Raw genomic sequence first — 25,729 nt, 5'->3', positions numbered from 1 at the left:
AACTCAATAAGAGAAATCAGACCAGATTTTGGAGTTTTCACTAGAGAACATTTAAACTAAAATAAGCAGGTAACCCAGGTAGAGTGATTAGAGAGTAGATAAATGTCACTTCTATTACAAACAACCAACATTTATGGAGCGAAATGAGAAAACAGATCAACGAAGAAAACTGAACAGGAGTGACCAATTTGGCCTGACATTCTCAATAGGAGAAAGTTTCAAGAAACAGGCAGTCATTTCTATTTCAAATGGCTACCTTGGCCAGTGTTCTCTTAGGCTTCTATTAATGGCCCCAGTTTCAGAAAGACCTGGAAGTCATATGTGAAAGGAAAAGTCCTACTTGCAGGAGAAAGCATAAAGAAAATAAGTCAATGTCTTTCTTTATGATATTCTGGGGCAAAAAGAAAACTCAGTCTAAAAAAAAAATACTGCAGTGTTTCTATCTCTAACCTGCAGAGAAGAAACAGTTTCCATCTATTTGCTTTTCATGACTACAATTTAATTTTATAGCTACCATTTTCTCTTTCTTGCTATAAGCCATTCATACATTGTGCTCTCCAGTGGACAGTTATGTTTCAGATGACTTATCCTGTTGTGAGGGGAAAAAAGCTTGTGGGTGGTGAATGACAAGAGTGAAAATGCAGGTAAATGTGTATTCTTTCATCACATGAATTGTGCCAAATTCTAGTTTATATCCTATTTGTTCTGTAAATTCTTTAAATCTCAATGCTTACCCTACCTACCCTTTCTGACAAACACATACATTGTCATAACCATATTCATCACTATTGGTCCTTTTGTTCTTATTTTCTTTTTCCTTACTAATTTGTTAGGCCATGGATTTTATTTTTATTCTTCCCTGTGTAACACTTGTTTTGGGGATCCAGCTTATATATATAAAACAAATGTTGGGTTTCAAATTTTATCAACTTGATCAAATTTTAAGAAGTTTAAATTATTAGAATACTATAAATTGTCAATCAACTGTATCATTTTATTTTTTCCTGGTATAACGGATTTATAACAGCAACATTAAAATTCATTTACTTCTATTATTTCCCATTCTTCATTACTGTAAGCTTCATAAGAGAGAAGGCTTTAGATGTTTTTTAATATAAAACTATATTATCAGGAGGCAGAAGAATATCTGGCACATAAAAGGCAGAATGAATGAATGAATGAAGATTTTAGAAGTTATGGCAAAAGTTTAACTTCAGTTCAAAACAAATTAACTCTAAATTTACAAATGAGTATGTAAAAATATTTCAATACAAATTTAAAGTACAAATTCTGTCCATATCTCTAAGCAAATATTTCATGTAATAATTCTACTTATCATCCTACATTAAGTGGAAAGATATAGTATTTATTGGAAACAAATTTCCTCTTTCTGAACCCCAATATTATCTGCTAACAAACATGCTAGAAGCCTAATATCATGAAATGTGTAAATAGAAACAGTTCTCTCTATGTATCTTTATATAGATATATAGGATACCTATCCTATGTAAATATCCTTTTATAGAGATATATATTTAGCCTTCATAAAATTAAAATACAAATAAGAATAATGCATAATGATTTTCACATGGCAAAAGTATAATATCTAGAAATGATACTGACTTTGAAAAGTTTGAGATGAAATCTTCTATCCTAATACCTCAAATCAAGACAAAGCCACAGATTCATTAATATTTTCTGCTCATGACTTATTATAGTCACTGTATTATTACCAACTGAAAGGTGCTTCAACCTCCTAAGTATATGGACGCTTAAGTGGAAGCACTGGTTGATCATTATGGATACTTATTTGAGTTCATGACAGTTATCTTGTAGTTAATGGACTGATTATGAAACTGTGGTCATTACCAAAGATGTTTAAAGCTCTATTGTTAATATCCTAGTAGAAAATAATGAATTTCATATTTTTATGTGATGAGGTTTAAATGCCAAGACTTGTTTTCAACTGTACATTTCAAACACATACTCTCTAGTCTCTATTAATAAATTACACACTCAGTTCTTAGGAACAAGTTGTTGGAAGTAAGTACCAAAGCTCTTCATAAATTCAGATCAGGGATGAAATTAAGCTTTTATCCATTAGGAGGTAAAATCAAATTGGTGGCAACGCTGACAAAATCTATTTTAAAATGTGTTTTAATTACATGAGTTAGCCCTATTTGAAAGATTTAAAACCATGATATTCTAACTATGGAAAACAGAGTTAGTTAATTAAAATTTAGTTAATACACCACAGAAGTAATTTATAAATTAAGTGATGTTTAAAACTACTTCCCTTTTTCATATTATGGTTTTATTTTAATGTTTGCTTTCTATCACTATTCTAGGAAGATGTTGACTTCAACAAGTATTTATAATTTGCAACAGACAACCTGGTCTCATGAAAAAGCATGGTTTTGGAGTGAGGCAAAAATCAAAGCCAGGATGATTAATCTGATTCTCAGATCCTAATTAATAATATTATAATACCCATCTCACAAAACTATTACAATCTAAGTGGGGTAACACAAGTGCTAGCTTAATTGGATTCCTTTGCTGACTTCGCTAACATGCTTTCTCTGAATGTCTAAGTTTTACAAGGTTTAGTTGTTTCTCCCTTCTAGTCCCTCAATGCACTCTTGGCTTATATAATACCATGATTACATAGCTTTAAATCTACTTGCAGAGGACCCCCAAATGTATGCCTCTGGATCACATCAGTTTAAATCTGTATATTCAACTTGTCGATACTTCCACTTGAATATTTCATGTCTAAAACTAAATTGTTAGTCAACATCTTTATGCCATTCTGTTCATGAATTTTTTTTTCCTAAGACAGTTTGTGGCACCAACACCTATCTACTTACATGAGTCACATACATGAGACTCACTGTGACCTTTCAATCCAACCTATTCATAAAATCTATAATCAAGTCCTGTTATTTATACCTTTAAAACAAATTTGCAACCACACTACAGATGGCCCCTGATTTACAATGGTTTGACTTAAGATTCTTCTACCTAAGATAAAGCAAAAACAATACACTCAGTAGAAGTCATACTTCAAGTACCTATACAACCATTCTGTTTTTCAATTTCAGTTCAGTATTCAATACATTACATGAGACACTCAACACTTTATTATAAAATAGGCTTCATCTTAGATGATTTTGCTAACTGTAAAATGATCTTAGATGATTTTGCTAACTGTAAACTAATATAAGTGGGACATTTAAGGTAGGGTAAGCTAAGCTATGATGTTTGGCAAGTTAGGTACATTAAATGCATTTTTGAATTAGGATATTTCAACTTATGGTGGGTTTATGGGTGTAACCCCATCCTAAGTTAAGAAGCATCTGTAATCAAAGCCACCCTATAAACTACTAAATAACTTTGTATCTCCCTACTCCATTTGTGCTCTTGCCTCTCTACAATGTGTGCCATTTTCAAAGCAAAATCCAGCTCATGAAAGTATTATAATCTCCCCATTCCAAAAGCACCCCATTTCAAAAACGCACCCCATTTTGCCCAAAATAAAAGATTCTGTAACATGAACTAAGTCATAGCATGATCATTCAGCTGCCAAAAATTCTAATGGATATCCAAACCCTCTTTGGCCTTTCTCTCTACTCTTCATCCTGGGAGACTGAACTGAATGGGTTAATCAATGGGGTCTCATTCCCTTTCTCTTTGTGTTTAGGCAATGGATGATCAGCCTCATTAGGAGATGAGAGGACAGGAGGTAAATCAGGGTCAGGTATTTATTTTCCTGGTTCCTTTTCTTTGGATTTTTTTCTGGCTGACTGTGTCCCTCAATTGAAGGGATTCATAAGGCTCTCATAAGGAAGTCTGCCCTCTGACTCTCTCGTTCTCAGTTCCAATAACCTGTTTCTCCTTCAGGCCCTGGGGTAGTACATACTAGCTCTTCTAATGCTCACCCCAAGTTTCTATACCATACCTTAAGTAATGCCTTTATCCAGCCTACACTTTTATAATTGATTTCTTTATAAATGAATCCCCACAAAAATTTAAGTTTTGATATGTCATCTGTTTGCTGTTTGAATCCAAGTGAAATGCCAAATAAGGGCACCCTCTCTATCAGCTCCAGAAATCCTGGCTTTCTTACATACTATTTCTTCTGCTAGAAACTCTTTCTTCTCTCATTCTTGACCTGGCTGCCTCCTTCTCAGGTCTTAAATATCAGTTCCTCAAAAAGGGCCTACCCACACAGTCCAAAGAAGGGCCTATCTGTTATAATACCTCATTCTTTTTGTTTTTAGTACTTACAATTTTACAACTGTATGTGCAAATTACGTTTCTGTTTCTCTCACTTGATTCCAGGCTTCATGAAGCCATTTCTCTTTTATTAACTGAAAACCAGAGCATTTGACACTGTAGGTGCTTGCTAAATATTTATTAAAAGATCAATCCAATAAGAGTCCTTTCTCTCACCACTGTTTACTACAAAATATTTACCAGCTATGTGCCCTATAGACAGTATAGTTAAAGGTATAGTCTCCGCAGTGTGACCCTAGGGTTTGAATCCTAGTTCTGACATATACCAATTTGTGACCTTAACCAAGTTACTCACTGTATGCCTTAGTTTCCTCCTCTATTTATATAAGGGAGGTAATGATAGAACCTATCACATGTACTTGATGTATGACTTGAACAAGGTAATATCTGTATAGTGCTTAGATTTATGGGCCTGGAATAAGTGTTATATAAGTGTTATCATTATTATTATCATGTTGTATGAATAGTACAGAAGGCAATGAAGACACAATCAAAACTAAATTTAAGAAGAGTTCCCAGTGGAGTGAGAGAATAAAGGTGTAAATAAAAATAATTTCAACATCACTAGGCCACCATGAAACCAGTAACCTACTCTTTGTATTAATACATAAAAACAAAAGTTATGCAAAACCTTCAAAAGTAGTCCAATGTACTATGAAAATATTAATGATTCATTATATGGGGCATGTAAAACTTGTGAACCATCAAGGAAATATTTATGAAGTGGAAACTCTGACTACACTACGACCAAATACCATAATCAACAAGAAATATAAATGTCATTGCCTAGAAAAGAAATTTTAAAAATTTTATACTTCGTATTTGCCTCTTTTCTAGTGTGGATATAGAAATAACTGTAAATTGCATATATGGAAATTATGTAATGTAATCATATATATTATTACAAAGATTTAAAATGTTTGTGTGGTTTTTTTTTTTTTCTTGAAATGGAGTCTCGATCTGTTGCCCAGGCTGGAGAGCAGTGGCGCAATTCTGGCTCACTGCGAGCTCCACCTCCTGGGTTCAAGCGATTCTCCTGCCTCAGCCTCCAGAGTAGCTGGGATTACAGGCATCCGCCACTATGGCTGGCTAATTTTTGTATTTTTAGTAGAGACGGGGTGTCACTATGTTGGCCAGGCTGGTCTGAAACTCCTGACCTCAGGTGATCCACCCTCCTCCGCCTCCCAAAGTTCTGAGATTACAGATGTGAGTCACTGCACCCGGACTAAAATGTTTTCTAAACTATATCTTCATATCATTCTATAGCTATAATCTATTAAAATTGTCCTATGAACTATATCATTTTATATCTATAGTCTATAATTATTAAAAGAAATCTACCACAGAAAATAATGTATGATTAATTCCATCTAAAATAAAGATCAAAGAGAATGCACTGATCAAGCTGATCTTTAATCATTGAAAATAATTATAAAATTTTATTAGAAAATGTGAAGATAATTTTAGTCTATCATTCATTCAACAGCTTAATCTCATCAAATTCAAGATATTTATGAGAGGATCCATTACCTAAGAATCCCCAATTTCCTGCTAAATTCTTAAAACCATTTCATTCTCTCCTCTGAAATTTCAGATTAGTTATCTGGAAAATCTCAACTTCTTCTGTGTAAATGTTCTTCTCCATGAGCTCTAGCTAAAATCTGGCTCATGCTTGAAGTCACAACTTCTCACACAGCTCTCAAAAGGCAGCTGTTTTCTCTCCTATCTCCCTATTTTCCTTGCACATACAGGCAGCATAGTTATCCTTCATGCTTCTTTTCTATTTTTCAGTAATTCTCCCTCCTACCTCTGTAATCCACCCCCAGCTTTGAAGCTCATATCATCAGATCATACCAACTGCTCCTCATCTTTGTAGTTGTCTATCATGCCCCTCACACCTTCATAATTTTTAAAAATTTTGTTTCCTGATTTCCTTAAATTCTCTCGCATATCTCTCCAATTCTTAAACCCAGTCTCTTGGAATTATAAACTCTTCATCTACCCAGTTTCAGCCATTATTTCCCATGGTCATACACTCTTCATTCATCTTCCAACAAAGATTTCAACAAAGATCCATTTTGCAACTTCTCTGAATTAATCAAGCACTGAGAATGCAGCAGAATGGGAGGAGAGACAAAAATCCCTGCCCTAACAAATTCTGCATTTTAATCAACAGAATAAGACAAAATACTATGAAATTGATAAAATTTGGACCTTGTTTTCATAATAACTGCAACTCATGCAAATACTGCAATTTCAGACACTCCAATATTGATATCGTCATTATCAGAGGATCCAGGTTACAATAATTTTTCTACCTTGAAGAGATCTACTAAATTTATTGATGAAATCAGTTGTGTCAGTGGTTCTTACCCACTGCCTGTCTTCCCTCCCTCTTTGCACAGCATATATTCCATGGTACATCCTCATACTACTTTCATACATCCTCAGTTTCTTCGGCCCAACAATCCTGTTAAAATATAGCACTATTTGTACTCCATGTGTGCACCTATGCAACTGAACATGATGGAAGAAAAACAAAAAGCCATGCTAAGTAGCCTCTTCTTACATTCATGCTCTTTAACCTCAAGTGAGTCTTTTGTTTAGCTGGGCAAGTTTACTTCATGTCTTTAGTCCATATATTCTGCCACTCTCCTCTACCAGTTACCCACAAGCTGTTTGGCTAGTGAACCTTCTAAAAAAATTCTAAAAAATTATTTACCTCAGCATTTGTTAAGATGAAATCTAAGAATTTTAGCATAAATAAATTCAGTAATTGTAAATGATTTAATTTCTGATAAATAAATGTGTGCTATGTCCAGAAGAAGACATGTTTTACTTACACAAATTATTTTTGTGACCATTAAGCTTTAGGTATTAATTTTTTCTACTATAATGACTTATTGCAATTATTAGCAGTTTACAATTAATCAAAATAGATAAACATATTCTAAACCTAGATTAGTAATTATCAAGTACAAAGGTACTATTTTATTGGCATATATCACATTATAAGACACAAACACATTTTCAGTTTTTATTTTTCTGATTTTATTTTCCTGATTCACATTTGAATTATTGCTAAAATTAACCTAGGTTCATTGTCATTTCTATGCCTCGTTATCCTTCTTATAGACTTAAGAATAAGTAAACAGATGAGAATGGAAAGAGACTTATTATAGGTATGTCTGTCAGTTTGTTGAACTACGAAGAATACCAAAAATCAAATAATGATAAATCATCAAATGTAATACCTAGTCATCTAACACGTTATATTGATTAAGCTCTTCTTCAATTTTGATAAAATCAAATAATTTATAAACCATTTGATTTTCAAAAGGGCATGTTCCTGATACAGATTAGTCATTTACTTCCTAAAATTTAAAAAAAATATCAATGTTCAAATAGTGGGGTTTTTTTTTGTTTGTTTGTTTGTTTAGAGTTCAAGAAATTTCACCAACCAGAGACAAGGCACCACAGTAGAACCCAAAAAAGGAATGGGTATGTAGTAGGTACAATGAAAGGAGAGGTGGGAAAGAAAAGCCTATATTGCATTTCTTATTCTCAGGCAGATCAATTTTAGGGATGACATCATGAAGAAGAGGATTTTGAAAACGAATTTTAAAAAATGATCTATGACCACATATCTATAGAAAAATATGTATGTTGCCCATTTTGTTGACCTTGTCCTAGACCACTGGGCATTCATTTCTTCTCTCTTCTCAAACCTCCAGTACCTCTTATCTCATCGTCACTCTCAGCTGATGACCTTGCTTTCTATTTCACAGAAATTAGAACAAACAAAACTTTCTGAAACCCACCACCATATATTCATACCTGTAAGGAAATGTCATCATATATTTGCTTACTTCTTTGTCTGGGTTCTTGGTGGTTAAGCCATTCCCTCTAAAGCTTAACTAGATTCTCTCCCCTTGCATCTATTTGATAAATTTCTCTCTCATCAATTATTTTCTGTCTTCCATACAATCATTTTGTTCTCTTTATATGCTATTACTTGAAGAGCACACTCTGGCTTCTCCTCAGATTTTATATACTTCCACCTTTTATTACCTGCAGAGCATCCAAACAGGAAATCTATATCTCCTAACTTTAGAAAAATTCCTGGACCCAAACTCTCTGTCAAGCTACTGCCCCATTTATCTATTCCACTTTACAACAAAACTGGTTGAGAGTTTCTTATATGCACAAACTCTATTGTTTTTAGTCTATTGTCTCTGAACTCACTCTAATAGCACTTCAATTTTCACCAATATAAAACTGTGTTGAGATACCAAGGATTTCTATCTTCATCTTACTCTACCACTCAGCAACATTTAAGATGGTTGATTATTCTCTCATGCTAGCATCACTTACCTGCTAAACTTTAAGAATGTCTTTCTTGACTTTTCTTCTATCTCATTGGCAACTCCTTCCCAGTCTCTTGGCTGGTTTTCTCATCTCTCTAATCTTTTCATATTAGAAGGAGTCAGGATGTGGTCATTGGACCACAGTGGCTCACAGACTCCTTTCCCTGCATCAACATCCCGTCCATGTGGTCATCAGTGGTCTGGGCCAGCACCCTGCTACTGTGACGCATGGTCGACTCTTGCTCAGCACCATGAAGGCCCAGAGTCTTTTTCTCCTGCTGGGCCTCTCCTCTGCTCTATGATCTCTTGGATATATCACTACAATTTTGATTATAATACTAGCTACAAGACATCATCAGTGAGCAGATGTTTAAAGTTGCTCATGGCAGCAGCACAGCTCAAGCTCTTCATCTTCTATTATTTATCCAAATCATCTTCTCCTCATTGTTGCAACAGGAGTGTTACAAAGAGTGAAAGAAAGATACCATTTGATAGCAACAGGAAGAGTGTCACGAAAAAGCTGGAAAAGACAATGTTGAAGTCCAGGACTTGCCTAGTTATAACTTCTCATTTCTTTGTTTCATTTGTGATTAAGCCAGTTGAAATGTATATTCCAAGGGTTTTTTTAAACACAAATAAAAAATTAATATTATGGTTTCTACTTTAATTCTCATTTATTTTTGTAATGGTAACTTGAAAGACAATGCCAATTATTAAATATCAAAAAGTTCACTAAAGAATTCACTGTAGAATACAAAAATATTTTCATAATTTTGGCTATTTAGAAACCATTTAATACCTTCATTGATCTCAGTCTCATTTCAGGGTATGTTAAAAAGCAATAAATAATTTTAGTGTAAGGTGTCAGGAAGGGGTCCAGTTTCTGCTTTCTGCATATGGCTAGCCAGTTTTCCCAACACCATTAATTAAACAGGGAATCCTTTCCCCATTGCTTGTTTTTGCCGGGTTTGTCAAAGATCGGATGGTGGTAGATATGTTGTGTTGCCTCCGAGGCCTCTGTTCTGTTCCATTGGTCTATATCTCTGTTTTGGTACCAGCACCATGCGGTTTTGATTACTGTAGCCTTGTAGTATAGTTTGAAGACCGGTAGTGTGATGTCTCCTGCTTTGTTCCTTTTGCTTAGAATTGACTTGGCTATGCGGGCTCTCTTGTGGTTCCATATGAAGTTTAAGGTGTTTTTTTCCAGTTCTGTGAAGAAGGTTTTTGGTAGCTTAATGGGGATAGCATTGAATCTGTAAATTACTTTGGGCAGTATGGCCATTTTCACGATATTGATTCTTCCTAACCATGAACATGGAATGTTTCTCCATCTGTTTGTGTCCTCTCTTATTTCATTGAGCAGTGGTTTGTAGTTCTCCTTGAAGAGGTCCTTTACATTCCTTGTTAGTTGTATTCCTAGGTATTTTATTCTCTTTGTAGCAATTGTGAATGGCAGTTCATTCTTGATTTGGCTCTCTTTAAGTCTGTTATTGGTGTATAGGAATGCTTGTGATTTTTGCACATTGATTTTGTATCCTGAGACTTTGCTGAAGTTGCTTATCAGTTTGAGGGGTTTTGGGCTGAGACGATGGGGTCTTCTAGATATACAATCATGTCGTCTGCAAATAGAGACAATTTGACTTCCTCCTTTCCTATTTGAATACCCTTTATTTCTTTTTCTTGCCTGATTGCTCTGGCTAGAACTTCCAGTACTATATTGAATAGGAGTGGTGAGAGAGGGCATCCTTGTCTAGTGCCAGATTTCAAAGGGAATGCTTCCAGTTTTTGCCCATTCAGTATGATATTGGCTGTTGGTTTGTCATAAATAACCGCAACTCATGCAAATACTGCAATTTCAGACATTCCAATATTGATATCGTCATTATCAGAGGATCTAGGTTACAATAATTTTTCTACCTTGAAGAGATCCAGAATTTACAAAGAACTAAAACAGATTTACAAGGAAAAAAACAAACAAGCCCATTCAAAAGTGGGCGAAGGATATGAACAGATACTTTACAAAAGAAGACATACATGAGGCCAACAAGCATATGAAAAAATGCTCAACATCACTGGTCGTTAGAGAAATGCAAATCAAAACTACATTGAGATACCATCTCACGCCAGTTAGAATGGTGATCATTAAAAAATCTGGAGACAACAGATGCTGGAGAGGATGCGGAGAAATAGGAACACTTTAACACTGTTGGTGGGAGTGTAAATTAGTTCAACCATTGTGGAAGACAGTGTGGCAATTCCTCAAGGACCTAGAGATAGAAATTCCATTTGACCCAGAAATCCCATTACTGGGTATATATCCAAAGGATTATAAATTGTTCTGCTATAAGGACACATGCACACAAATGTTCATTGCAGCACAGTTTACAATAGCAAAGACCTGGAACCAATCCAAATGCCCATCGATGATATACTGGATGGGGAAAATGTGGCACATATACACCATGGAATATTATGCAGCCATCAAAAACGATGAGTTCGTGTCCTTTGTAGGGACATGGATGAACCTGGAAACCATCATTTTCAGCAAACTGACACAAGAAGAGAAAATCAAGCACTGCACATTCTCACTCATAGGTGGGTGTTGAACAATGAAAACACATGGACACAGGGAGGGGAGCACTACACACTGGAGTCTGTTGGGGGGAAATAGGGGAGGGACAGTGGGGGGTGGGGAGTTTGGGAGAGATAGCATGGGGAGAAATGCCAGATATAGGTGAAGAGGAGGAAGGCAGCAAATCACAGTGTCACATATGCACCTATGCAACAATCTTGCATGTTCTTTACATGTACCCCAAAACCTTAAATACAATAAAAAAATTTTTTAAAAAAAGCAATAAATACCTAAGAAAATGGAGCAAGCATAAAGTTTCAAAATGCATGACATTATTGGTAATGTAATATTTTTCTGCATATTCTAAAATATATTTATTCCATTTCATTTATTTTTGTTTTCATTTGTTCTTTAAGAGCTCCTTCAATAAAATATCTTATCTTCCAGTGTGAATGAGCACATCTAAGGAAAAATGTTAAAATTCTACCACACTGTGAGATTAATAAACCATGAAAATCTGACATTACTACAGATACAGGGCATTAATTGCCTTTAGACACAGATCTAATCTCTATGTCCCATAAAAGTTTAGTTATGATTTTTGAGATAGCAAAACAATTGGTAAGATAGAATTGTTTCTATACTCACTGAACATGTTAATATTCATAACATTACTGTTTAGTCCTATAAAGCAAATGTTTTTAATATTCAAGTATGCTAATCAATGTTAGGCTAGCCCACCCAGCTATGAGGAGTGAAGGTGTCATGACTAAACCCAATATACATCTAATCATCATTCTGCCGTAATTCAGGGTACAACTGAGGAAAATAATCAGGAAATAACTGTGATAATAACGTTCAAGCACAATCATCCAGAAATCAGTGGATAGGAAGAAGGCAGAATGAAAAGGTTAGTTTCTACAATTGTTCTAAGTCAAGTGTTTACTCTTTCAGGGTAAAGATGGTACTTAGCTTGAAGAAATCGAGTTTCACATAGTTAAAAAAAATGCTTGCAATTATAGTGGTAGGAAAATACGACTCAATTCCTTGTTTTAATCGGTATAGTTATCTTAGTAAATTTCAGAAAATTAATTTAAAGAATATGGACCAATGCATTACTCTTATTATCCTTTGAACTTTATTACTCCTCCCAGATCTTGTAGAGTCTTAAAGTCTCCTGGAATATTATTACTTAACAGAAGAATCCCTTCACTTCATATGTCTAAACCTTCTGAAAAGACAGTGTGAAATAAAAGTTGGCCTTTTGTTTAGATATTAAATGAAACAATTAGCTACTTTATGCTATAAAAAACTCTCTTTTTACACACAAACACATCCACACACTCATTGACACACAAATATGCAAAGACACAATAGCAAAATCATATTAATTTCTAAACTCTTCTATGATTGGGATTCTCACCTGAGACTTAGTCTTTTTTTTTTTTTTTTTTTTTTTTGAGACGGAGTTTCGCTCTTGATACCCAGGCTGGAGCGCAATGGCGCGATCTCGGCTCACCGCAATCTCCGCCTCCTGGGTTCAGGCAATTCTCCTGCCTCAGCCTCCTGAGTAGCTGGGATTACAGGCACGCGCCACCGTGCCCAGCTAATTTTTTGTATTAGTAGAGACGGGGTTTCACCATGTTGACCAGGATGGTCTCGATCTCTTGACCTCGTGATCCACCCGCCTCGGCCTCCCAAAGTGCTGGGATTACAGGCTTGAGCCACCACGCCCGGCCGAGACTTAGTCTTTTAAATTTAATAAATGGGTATGTGTGTTACACACACACAATAAAATATTTTAAATAAACAAAATATTTTAAAATTCAAAGTTTCCTAAAAAGAAATAGAATAAAACAATATGTACTGATGCTATTTTAGTAAGGTTGTTTAGCAAACATCAAGAAATCAGATACCCCAAATTTAGTTATAGTATTTGCGATAATAAGACAATCAACAGTTAAGATAAAGTTATTTCTATTGTTAATAAGCTTAAGTGCTTAATTATGTTAAAATCATCATTATTTTTAAATAAATGAGAATATTAATTATAATATAATTAAGCCAGATCACCCAGTTACCAGTAATGAAACGTCAACAGTCTCCATGACAGCTGATACTGTAGTGGAACTAATTCATGAAGGAAGCAATAAGAAATACTTAATAGCAATACCCAATCACGGTCTCCTAACTGTCTCATCATTATACTGAAGCTCATAATTAATGATTTTCAACAGGAGGACATAAGGAAACACTTACAGTTTGCTCCTTTCTTGAGGAAGGTTAGGCCCAAATGCTATACTACTGAGAAAGATTGGAGGATTCCTATGTAAAGACTTAAATGATTCCAAATGTAGGGGGGAAGAAACCTAATATGAGCAAGATAACAAGTTTGTTTCACCTAGAAACAAACTAAACAAGTCTGTGAGGTCTAAATGAAGAATAAATCCAGAAAAAGGACAACTTTAATTTTAATAAACAAGATTATTGAATGACATTCAAGATGAGATAAATGGATATATAGATAAATAAACAAACAAAACTAATTAACCAAATCTTGTTCCTCGTTTATTAAATTTTATGAACAACCTCATTCTTATACTCATTGTATACCCAATATGACTGCTTTTTTGAGAGGCAATTTTCAGTGTCCTGTATAGTACATTTTTCTGAAACCCTAAAAATTCTTGTGCATCCGTTACTTTCCCAGACATACAACCCAAAGATAAACAATTAAATATATTTCACACTAAAACTACATAATAAAACCAAATTCACACATGAATTAATATTCCAGCCCTAAGATAGCTCTATATAAACATACTATATTGTCAGTTACATTTATTAAAATTCTTTATTTTCAGAGTTCTTTTATGTTTATGCTTAAGAATATTACATCTATGTAAAATAAAAGTGACTAAATTTCTTTTCACTGAGTTGTTAAATGTCTGTTGTAGAAAATGGAAATCATCTTATAAAACAGATTTTCTGTAGAAATGAAAGCTAACACAACAAAAAAGAATGCTAAGTAATCATTGAAATTAGCCTTTACATTTGCTTCTGGCTTTCAGAATTTAGAGACCCTGAAGAGAAGTGGCCAAATGGGGAACAGTTCTACCTTGATTAGAAAAGAATGGTAATTGATATACACAAAATCATGTATTTATCTCTTTCTCTTCAATATTCCATATTGAATAACTTATGTATAGTTTAAATTGACCATTACAGACAATAAAATGTATGAAATGACTCTTTTTGTGTTTTTCTATCTCTATATAAGATATATTTATATCTATCTCTCTCAATTTCTGTCATCCAGAATGACAATATGTGGCAAATTTTCATGTAAGAAAAACTACAAATTTCAGAGATTAACTATCACAGTTTGAAATTAAATAGACGTAGGTTTCTTTCAAATAATGTATAGATTAGTATAAAGTCCTCTATCATTCTTTGTTATTTTCTCCTTACTCTCTTATTAGCCTCTTATTCTTTTTTCTATTTTTAAGGGACAAAGGAATGGTGGTAAGGAATAATGGTACAACTTTCAACATTTCTATTTATTTTAAGCTTTGTTCTGAGCATTTAAGACTGTATTGCTCTGGGATACAGGAAAGAGGTAATCACTGCTGTTGTAGCAAATAGCGATCAGTGTTAAAAACAAAACTAGTGTGTTCTTTTATGATTGGATTTTATTCCTGTGTACAAAACCACATTCCTTTATGCTTCATTTAATTCTTTAGTTTTCTTTTTTAGTTGTCAAAATTTTGAATAAAAGGTAGTAAACTTTTTCAATAACTAAAGATTTTATATGAGACAAGAGAACTGAAAAGAGAATGTGTCAACCAGATCTATCCATTGACTTGTTAGGAACAGAATGAAATTACTGGCATACAAGCTAAAAAAGAATACCTAATGTCCAAAATGAAAAACAACTTGGGTGAAATACAGAATGTTGAACAGAACCCATTATTTAGTTTAACAATATCTAACAATGCTTGTTATTTTTTAAAGTTAATATTTAAATACTGAAAATCATTTATTTGGATGAATTAAAAAATGGGAGTTGAAATACAAGCCAACCACTAGAGTTCTTTAGTTCCAAAAACACAAATAAGAAAAATATACATATTTTATATTTTACTTATGTTTCTTTACTAGAATTTTGTTCATGACATGAAAAAATATTTTCTGAACCACACTTTTTTCTGACTATAAGAAAATTAGATGAAAATTTTGATTTTTTTTAATAATCATTGGCTTTATTTAATGTTAACCCTTTGGGAAAAATTCCCTTCAATATACAGATAACCTACATACGCAGAGGACTAGAATATCTAAAAATCTACTTGCTGTGCTCAAACACTAATTCAGCATCCACTGAGCAACAACACGTGCTAGGTCTGAGGAAGGTACAGAGGGTAGAAGTTGAATAAAATATTCCTTTGTTCTTAAACAGATATGCAAATAGAATTGCAAGACAAAGTTATAAGTGCTATTATTATAAAGATAAGATCAATATACTGTTGTAGGAGAGAGGGGGAGAAATTTTATCCAAAGGGTTAAATAAGACTAAGGGACATTAATGGGAGTGAATTAGGAATTCGGCAGGGCTTATTTTACAAGACCACACTGATAAAACAGGATACAGTAAAGAAGCCGGTGAAAATCTATCAAAACCAAGATGGCAAAAAAAGCAACCTCTGGTTGTCCTCACTGCTCATTATATGCAAATTGTAATACACTATGACACTAAAGGAAACTCCCACCAGTGCCAAGGCAGTTTACAAATACCATGGCAACATCCAGAAGTTACTCTATATGATCTGAAAGAAAGACAAACTCTCGAGAGGAGAGATCCAAGATGGCTGATGATTAGCAGCTCGGGCACGTACCTCCCAGTGAAAGCGCAAAGAACGAGAGGACGCCACACTTTCAGACGAAAATTAGTTGCTCACGGACCAGGAGATTCCCAGTGGAGGAGATCCACGGGTCGCCAGGGCGACTCTTGTGGCCGGCGTGGCGGTTTTGCTGGTGCCTTAGCACACCAGTTCTTGGTGCAGAGTCCGGAGATTCCCGGGCAGAAAAGCACCATCAATCTTAACACCGCTGTTTTGGCTGGCTCAGTGGATTGCTCAGATTTCGGCGCAGGGAATCAACAAGTTGGACGTCAGAGACCCAGTTAGAAAGTCGGTAATTATAAAGACGACAGACGGACAAATATATAATGAAGGGAAGAAACCAGCGTAAAAAGGTAGAGAATACTCAAAATCAGAATGCCTCTCCCTCTACAGGGGACTGCAATTCCTCATCAGTAACGGAACAAGGCTTAATAGATTACACCTGTGTTCCAATAACAGAAGCAGGTTTCAAAACGTGGGTGATAAGAAACTTCTGTGAATTAAAAGAACTTGTTCTAACCCAATGCAAAGAAACTAAGAACCTTGAAAAAAGGTTTGACGAAATGTTAACGAGAATGGACAATTTAGAGAGGAATATAAGTGAATTGATGGAGCTGAAAAACACAACACGAGAACTTCGCGAAGCATGCACAAGTTTAAACAGTCGAATTGATCAAGCAGAAGGAAGGATATCAGAAGTCGAGGACCAGCTCAGTGAAATGAAACGAGAAGACAAGAATGCAGAAAAAAGGATGAAAAGGAATGAGCAAAGTCTCCAGGAAATATGGGACTATGTAAAAAGACCTAATTTACGTTTGATAGGTGTACCTGAATGTGATGAAGAGAATGAATCCAAGTTGGAAAATACTCTTCAGGATATCATTCAGGAAAATTTTCCCAACCTGGCAAGGCAGGGTAATATTCAACTCCAGGTAATACAGAGAACACCACAAAGATATTCTTCAAGAAGACCAACCCCAAGGCACATAATCGCCAGATTTATTAGGGTTGAAATGAAGGAGAAAATACTAAGAGCAGCCAGAGAGAAAGGTCAGGTTACCCATAAAGGGAAACCTATCAGACTTACAGCAGATCTCTCAGCAGAAACCCTACAAGCCAGAAAAGAGTGGGGACCAATATTTAACATCCTTAAAGAAAAGAACTTTCAACCCAGAATTTCCTATCCAGCCAAACTAAGCTTTATGAGCGAAGGAAAAATTAAATCTTTTGCGAACAAACAAGTACTTAGAGAGTTCACCACCACCAGGCCTGCTTTACAAGAGCTTCTGAAAGAAGCACTATACATATAAAGGAACAACCAATATCAGCCTTTCCAAAAATACATCAAAAAGCAAAGAACTTTAACACAATAAAAAATTTACATCAACTAATGGGCAAAACAGCCAGCTAGCATCAAACGCCGGTATTAAACTTATATATATTTTAATTGGATAAAAAGCCAAAACCCATCGGTATGCTGCATCCGGGCCCATCTTACATGCAACAATACACAAAGACTCAGAGAGAAGGAGGAAGATGTACCAATCAAACAGAGAGTAAAAATAAACTAATAAACAAAAAGCAGGAGATGCAATTCTCGCCTCTGATAAAGTAGACTTTAAAGCAACAAAGATCAAAAGAGGCGAGGAATGACATTACATAATGGCAAAAGGATCAATGCAATAAGAAGAGCTAACGATTCTATAGATCAACGAGATAGAAAATTAACAAGGATATTCAGAACTTGAACTCAGACCCGGAACAAGTAAACTTAATAAACATTTATAGAACTCTCCACTTCAAATACACAAAACATACATTACCACCTCACACCTATTCCAAAGGTGACTATGTAATTGGAAGTAAATCACTCCTCAGTAATCGCATAGCATTTCATAGGTTTAAATTAAATATTGGTTGGCTGTTTGTTTGTTATCTTCTTCCCTTATTCCTTCCTGACTACATCATTAAGTATAATTATCAGTATAAAAGAGGTTTTCAATACCCATTACTAAATTGCATTCTAGCCTGAGCAAGAAAGCAATACTCCCATTCTCTCTCCCTCTTTCTTTTCCTTCTTCCTCCTCCCCATTCTCTCTCTCTCTTTCTCTTCCTTTTTCCTCCTTCCTATTCTCTCTCTCTCTCTCTCTAAAAAAGAAAAAAAAAAGAAAACGCAGTAGAGAAAAGCTCACCTCCCTTTTTTTTTTTTTTTGAGACAGGACCTCACGCTGTCACTAAAAAAAAAAAAAAAAAAAAAAGACAAACTCTCAGTTTCAAAAATTTCCTGTTCATTTCCAACAAGACTCATGAATAATCTACCCCTTGTTTAGCGTATGATCAAAGTATAACCATACAAATAGCCAATCAGCAGCAGCCCTCACGGCTGCTCCACCTATGGAGTAGCTATTGTTTCCTTCATTTACTTTTTTGATATACATGCCTTCACTTTCCTCTGTTGGCTCATTCTTAAATCCCTTCCTACGTGTACTCCTTCCCATGTGGTCTCCCAGGCTGAACTCCAACTTTGGGATTCGCCCTATGACACCTTTTCTGGTGACTGATGAAGTGACAATGGAGACATCCCCCAAGACCCCAAATTAAGATCAATCAGCATCATTTAAACCTGACCAGTGGGTGAGTCTCCCTTTGTCTAGATTCAACTTACTGTCTTTTCCCTGCCCCAGTTTGATTTTGGTTCCTCTGTCCTTTCCTATGTTTTTTATTTGAGACAGATGGGGAAGTGGCCGTGAGGCTTCTGGCTTCAAAGCCTGATTGCAGTCTGCCTTTGTCTGGGTGCCTCAGATGGGAGCATGTCTGGCCAGCCATGTCCTTTGTAGCCCATCTGTTGCCCCTTCTCTCAGACATTTTCTCCTTCATTACTAATAACTGTCAATTTTACTTTTCTATTCTTGGTGCCAAAATGCATGCTTATATTTATTTCGTTGTCATGTTTGTAGTCTTTGCTTTGGCTATTTGGGCAATTGCTTAAGGCAGACACTTGGTTGTGAGATGTCTCCTGTTATGTTGACCCTGAGATGCCAAAGTCATGTTGTTCTGTGGCCCCAATTGTTTTAGGCCTAGTGTCTTTGGGGTTCTTTATTGGCCAACTCCAGGATCCTTCTGTGTTTTTAGCATTTGGTGTGGGGACCCTTGTTGGTTGATACTTGTATACTCTGGGTTTTTTGGCATTTGGTACCACTGTCTGTCCCCTGGAGGCTCTGCAGTGTTTGGCACTGGAATTCCCTTTAGGATTGTGGGTTAGAGTCCACCCTAAGGGCATCTTGGTTTTGCTTTTTCTTGTTTTCTACCCTAAAGTCATCATTTTCTGTAATAGCATTTTTACAACTTTTTACGTATTGTTACAACTTTTCTGATTATCACATTATTTTACACTTTGCTATAGAAGGTGAGAATTTGAAGAGGAAAATAACTGATCTCTTGCTAGACTTAGAAAAACTTTTGTCTAGTAGATACTTATTAGACATGTCCTGAAGAACTGATCACTAGAATGTCTTTTAGGCAATTCGAACAAATTCAAATTAGAAAACAAGTTTAGCCATGTGGAAAAGTCCCAGTTTTTTTAGAGATATAATTTGGATCCAGATATCATTTATGAAACAGTTTTTGTTACTATTTCATGAATAGGGTTCTAAGATAAAAGCTATTGGATCTTTGTTTTTGTGTATGCATACATGTCTATATGTGTTTATGTGTATGTGCATTCATTATGTTATATATTGTACCTACAGAGTGCCAAACGGACTTATAAATAAAAGACCACTCATAAGGTTAGTAAGTTCGAGCATTTAACAAGTTCATGTGATAAGTTCACTGAAATTTAGGATTAATACAAACTTTTATATAATTCTATATATGAAATATGCCAAAGATATGGTCTTATTGAAAAAAAAATTTGCCAATTGGACATTATTTAAAAGTGAGTCTTAAAATATAGATTTAAGAAGAAACCAGAAACAAGTGAGAAAGATAAAAAATCAGTAAGTAGGAAAGAGAAATGTGAAGATTACAAATACAAAGATGTATTTTTGGTAAGAAAGGTTAAAAGGAAATAAATGTTATATGAGAAAGGATCAGATGGGTGTGCTGTCTCATGCCTGTATTCCCAGCACTTTGGGAGGCTGAGGTGGGTGGATCACCTGAGGTCGGGAGTTCAAGACCAGCCTGGCCAATATGGTGAAACCTTGTATCTACTAAAAATACAAAAGTAAGCTGGGTGTGGTGGTGTGCGCACCTGTAATCCCAGCTACTCAGGAGGTTCAGGCAGGAGAATTGCTGGAACTCAGGAGGTGGAGGTTACGGTGAGCCAAGATCCTGCCACTGCACTCCAGCCTGTGCAAAAAGAGCAAAATTCCATGAAAGAAAGAAAAAAAAAGAAAGAAAGAAGAAAGAAAGAAAGAAAGAGAAAGAAAGAAAGAGAAAGAAAGAAAGAGAAAGAAAGAAGAAAGAAAGAGAGAGAGAAAGAAAGAAGGGAGGGAGGGAAGGAGAGAAGGAGGGAAGGAGGGAAGGAAGGAAGGAAGGATCATGTGTGGTACATTCTTGTCCTAAGGTAGAATGACTAATTATTTAGGCAAGAAGAAAGTATAGGAGTAGAGGATAAGTCAGAAAGGCTAAGCATGTCATAGATGATCTATGTTAAGTTGTGATGAGGTTATAAAAGGGAGCTTATACTAAAAATTATATATAATTAAATTAGACATAACTGAAAATTTATTTATCATAATCCATCTAAACTTTGGTCCCTTATATTAAAACAAGTTTTTTTTTTAAGTATTGATTTGCTTTTAGTAAGATCACAAGAAATACTGATTTTTAATTCTCAAATCTGTTTTAAGACTTATTAGATTTACATCAGCTTCTTTTCCCTGTTAAAGGTGTATCCTTTTCAAGCTCAAAAATGACTATTCTAGCTTCCTTCTGGGAAAAACAATATTATCTTCACTTCATGCTGCAGCTCAATAGTTAAGGATTTGCTCTTTCATAATGATGGCTAGGGTTCAATTCCTGGCTTAGGGAATGAGTTCTTCCTGGTTTGACACTTGTGGGACTTTTGCCATTTATTTATTCTTTTTCCCTCCATGTAGAGCTTCTGATTTTCTGACTTGAATTTTCTTTTCTCTGAGCTACCTATGGGTGATTCTAGATCTTAAAAAAAACTGCTTGTCATTTCTCCAGAGACATCTGGTGCATCTGTGGTTAAGTCATAAAACTTTAGTTGAGATTTATTGTTTTCACTTGAAAAAATTCCTTTGATGAAAGAAAAAAATGGCTTAAAATCCAGAGGTTTCAGCTATTTCTTCTGGCTAAAGCCTGTCTGGTATAATGTTATTTAGAAGGATTATTTTTAAAAGAGTTCTGTGTTTAAAAGTCAACTTAATTAAAAATAAATATCAAAGATATGTACATATATATGTTTTTCTTAAATGCTTTTATGCACTTTCTCTTCTTGGATTTTTTTTAATGCTTTTTTTTCTTAGTGAAGTGATTTAATTCTGTAGTCTGTTATCTTGCCACCTTCAGTGTCCACCTGAGACATTGTTCACCTCTGACAATAGTAGCAGAATATTTACTCAGTTCCTCTTATGTACAATATACTGTGCTACTTAGAGAACACGAACTTTTAGTGATACAGTTTGGCTCTGTGTCCCCATTCAAATCTCATGTTGAATTATAATCCCCAATGTTGGGAGAAGGACCTGGTGGGAGGTGACTGGATCAGGGGGCAGATTTCCCCCTTGTTTTTCTCCTTAGAGTGAATTCTCAAGAGATCTGATTGTTTAAAAATGTGTAGCACTTCCCCTTGTGCTTGCACACTCTCTCTCTCTATCCTGCCCTCACATGAAGACCTGCTTGCTTCCCCTTCACCCTTCCTTCATGCTTGTAAGTTCCTGGGGTCTCCCTAGCCATGATTCTTGTACAGCCTGTAGAACTGTGAGTCAACTAAACCTCTTTTATATATAAATTACCCAGTCTCAGATAGTTCTTTATAGCTGTGGGAGGATAAATTGATATATTCAGAAAATCTAAAATTATTCATCTTCAGCTTTTAAAATGTAATATTTTGCTTTATAATTTTATATGTTATAAAAATATTTGATTGGTATAAATGGTAGATTTTTTGTGTCTGCATTGTTTAAACAAACTTATGGGATTCTTTAAGATAAAAATGGAATTATTTCATTAGCTCCTATCAGTAATTATGACAGCTGTTGATAAAAGCTGATAAATATATTTCTATAAAGCAATTTAACTTCAAGTTTAAAAAAATTAGTTTGGATAATTAACAAGTTATACAATACATAAAAATACAACTGCAGTCTACATATAAAGGGCCAAAGTATATTTAGAAAAAGGTCATCGTATTTGTGTTTCCATCATCTGCTAGGCCAGTTTAAAAAATACATTTCCAATTTTTTCCACAATGACATAGTATAGCTTAGAAACACATGACAAGTAGGCATATAGATTACATTTCCAACATGTTTGCATCTGAAAAAATCGTATTTATACTGATATTTTTCCATTGACATTTTCCCACTGTTAGCATGGAGAATAACAGTTCAACTGTCATAGATAAAACTAAAACGTATTTAGAAGACAAACCTGGTTGTTGTTGACGGTCAAAGTGAAAAGAAAAGAGTGGAGACAAACAGTAAGTAGTTATTACTAAGTCAAAGGACACAATTTACTCGATCAATAGTTTCATTTTATGTCAACATATATTAAGTCATTAATTACAAGATCTAGAAATTTTATCACTTTAAAGACCAGAAATTTAAATATGCAATCACTGGCTACTTTTAGCCAACATTAAATTACTACTATGAAATGTTTTATCATTTCCAAGTGAAATTTCTATGAATATCAAATATATTTATTAATGTCAATAACAAAATGATTTAAAAATTAATCTGTAATGAAGGTCAGTAAAGGTACAAAGAAATAAATTCTTCTTCAATATGTAATTTTGTTATCTTTCTATATTACTTTCTAGAAGAAAATTTTTTCCCACTAAAATGAGAGGAGTGAAACACTTCATTAATTAGACTTTACTTGTTTGCTCTCTATATATTTATATTTGCCATATTCTACTTCTGAAACAATCTTATATTTTGTTTGTTTTTAGTCTGAATTTTATTTTATTTTCCTTTGTTTCCCAAATGTTACCATCATATATATATTACTTGGAAAAATCATAAAACTCTGGAGCAATGCAGGGCTGCTGTTAATTTCCTATGATTGGTATAATTTTGAAGTCACATAAAACATTGACACCAGAATATATCTTCACATTTTATAATAAAAATATTTGGGCCGGGTGTGGTGGCTCACGCCTGTAATCCCAGCACTTTGGGAGGCCGAGGCGGGTGGATCACGAGGTCAAGAGATCGAGACCATCCTGGTCAACATGGTGAAACCCCGTCTCTACTAAAAATACAAAAAATTAGCTGGGTATGGTGGCGCATGCCTGTAATCCCAGCTACTCAGGAGGCTGAGGCAGGAGAATTGCCTGAACCCAGGAGGCGGAGGTTGCAGTGAGCCAAGATTGTGCCATTGTACTCCAGCCTGGGTAACAAGAGCGAAACTTCGTCTCAAAAATATATATATATATATTTGTTTGTTTGTTTGTTATCTTGCTTGTTTGTTTTGTTGGCTGCTTTTCTTTCAAGTCTACATTGATCTATGCTCTAATGCTATTTCCAGGTAAAGTAATATAAATATGATTTAAACAAAAGATGTGGGCTGGGCGTGGTGGTTCTCGCCTGTAATCCTAGCACTTTACAAGGCAGAGGCAGGCGGATCACTTGAGATCAGGAATCCAAGACAAGCCCAGCCAACATGGTGAGACCCAAACTCTATTAATAAATAGAAAAATTAGCCAGGCATGGTGGTGCACACCCATAATCCCACCTATCAGGAGGCTGAGACACCAGAATCACTTGATCCTGGGAGGTGGAGGTTGCAGTGAGCTGTGATTGTGCCACTACACTCCAGCCTGAGTGATAAAGCAAGACTGTCTCAAAAAACAAACAAAAAAAGCAAAAAAGATGTATATCAAGTACACAGACCTTTTCTCATTCTTATATTTTCCTGATTATAAAAATCACATATAGATGCCCATTTTAGAACACTGTGGATAATTCAAAACACAAATAAACTATCTGGGGCTTCAAAATAATATTAAAGATCAGCTGTTCAGAATTAATCCAGTACATGATGAATTTATAGAGATAATGTTTCTAGCATGAAAAAAAGGGAAAAAGAATAACGTGGCCAGCCTTTAAACACCAGGGTCTTTATTGATTACAAACTTTAAGAAAGACAAAATGGCAACTGGAACAGAAAACACCATTAATAAGAAAGGAATGTTAGATGCAGTACTTTTAAATATCTCTTCTTTGATTTTATGTAATGTGTAAAATTGCAATTTTAAAATCTAATTGTTCTCATACATGACTAATTTGGTCCCTCCATGTTTGTGTTTTTCCAGGAAGTAACCTTATTCCTAGCTGTTCTCTGAATTAACCCAAAAGGAGAAACAACTGATGGCTTGATGATAGCAAAATAGACCAAATAGTTCCTTAAGAGGGTGCCCTAAAAGCTTAAGCTATGATGGAATAGGAAAAATCATATAATTTTATTCATCCTTTTCCTTGCTTATAATTGTCATTAAGATCTGGCAAACATTCTTTTGCTCCTTGAGTTATGATGGCATTCTGATTAGATTGTTATGAACCAGGGTTGAACAACAGGTTTGGTCATGACTGGTTATAAAGACATACAAGCTCAGGTAAATAGAAGGTGTGAAAAAAAAATAAAAACAAAACCATTGAGTAATTCACATGTGTCAATATTAATCCTGAGACATGTTCAGAAACCAAGAGAAGCTTATAAAGAAAAATGAAGAGTTTAATTCAAGCACGATTAATTAGTGTCCCATATTTCATTACACATGCACAGTTTTTGTGAAGAAGTCAAAGAAATTTAAATAGGCAACAAATAGGAGACTTTTGAGCAGTGATAAAGGCAACATTTCATATTTAGAGACATGAAATAGATCTCCTGGTAGTTCCTGAATAAGAAGCTGGTGATTTCTAACAAGGGAATTTGGAAGACATGCATTTGGTATATGTAGCTTGCATATAGTAGGCACTTAAAACACAGTATCAAATTAACAATTTGAAATGAAGGCACAGATTCAGCTGTATGGTAATAAGGCTTTAAAATGTCACACACAAACACACACACACATCACACACATACACTCACACATATGTATACACACATATGTATTTCATAATTAACTTTATTTTTAGAAATATAGGGCTTATTTTTTGATAAAGATTTCCAAATAATTAATTAGGGCTTCAATATTTATTACATAATCATTGACTCATCAATTGCAGAAAGACTTTTTAAAACTTATAATTGGAGTTTTAAAAAGTCTGTTCACATTTTATGAGAAAATGGTGCTTAATTTTAATCTTTATATTCATTTCTGCCTCTATTTAAATTGTAAAGTGACACTTCTCTATAATACCTGTAACCTGTGAAACAAAATAAGACTTGTAAAT

At 34.8% G+C, this 25,729-nt stretch overlaps 1 protein-coding gene across 5 annotated transcripts in view; it reads right to left on the bottom strand.

The window, feature by feature from the left end:
• Nucleotides 1-25,729, bottom strand: part of CCSER1 (coiled-coil serine rich protein 1) — a 1,355,695-nt gene that overhangs the window by 1,002,021 nt on the left and 327,945 nt on the right. The window lies entirely within an intron of this gene.

This window comes from Aotus nancymaae, unplaced genomic scaffold (genome assembly GCF_030222135.1).
Source record: "Aotus nancymaae isolate 86718 unplaced genomic scaffold, 86718_ANA_hifiasm-v0.15.2.pri h1tg000006l, whole genome shotgun sequence".
In the NCBI taxonomy this organism is placed as follows: domain Eukaryota; kingdom Metazoa; phylum Chordata; class Mammalia; order Primates; family Aotidae; genus Aotus; species Aotus nancymaae.
The sequence above is the reverse complement of the archived record's forward strand: the minus strand, read 5'-3'. Positions and strand labels throughout refer to the sequence as shown.